The sequence below is a fragment of the Gekko japonicus genome, unplaced genomic scaffold, assembly GCF_001447785.1.
Source record: "Gekko japonicus isolate JY-2015 unplaced genomic scaffold, Gekko_japonicus_V1.1 scaffold238, whole genome shotgun sequence".
In the NCBI taxonomy this organism is placed as follows: Eukaryota; Metazoa; Chordata; class Lepidosauria; order Squamata; family Gekkonidae; genus Gekko; species Gekko japonicus.
Window position 1 is genome coordinate 163,065 of NW_015161411.1, and position 428 is coordinate 163,492.

The 428-nt window shown below is 51.2% G+C and overlaps 1 protein-coding gene across 1 annotated transcript in view; it reads left to right on the top strand.

Moving 5' to 3' along the window:
• The window catches only part of CHRD (chordin), a 117,002-nt gene that overhangs the window by 70,562 nt on the left and 46,012 nt on the right, over positions 1 to 428 (top strand). The gene's annotated exons all lie outside the window — the stretch shown is intronic.

The window sequence follows — 428 nt, forward strand, 5'->3', positions numbered from 1 at the left end:
CGAGAGGTGGGTACCTCCCCTCCCTGCCTCCCTCAGAAGTCTCAAGGGCAGTCGACAGGTGCTACCTACCGGGGACTGTACCCTTTCGGAATGTTTGTGAGTTTATTTATGTATCATTCAATTTCTAGCCCGCCCTCCCCGCAAGCGGGCTCTGGGCGGCTCACAAATAGGGCACATATGCCAATACATCAAAACAAAATTAAAAACAAGGTGAAACAACCATTTACCATATTACAAAGTACTCTGGATGTCTCACCATCAGTCTTCCGTAAGAGGGTGGTTCAGTGCAGAGGTCGTTTCGTAGAAAAAGAGCTAGGGGAACTCATTAGCATAACTCATTAGCATATGCCACACCCCCTGACATCACCGGAAGTGTGTCATAAGACCACACACCCTGCCCCCAACAGTCCCGGTCGCCGCCGCCGGCC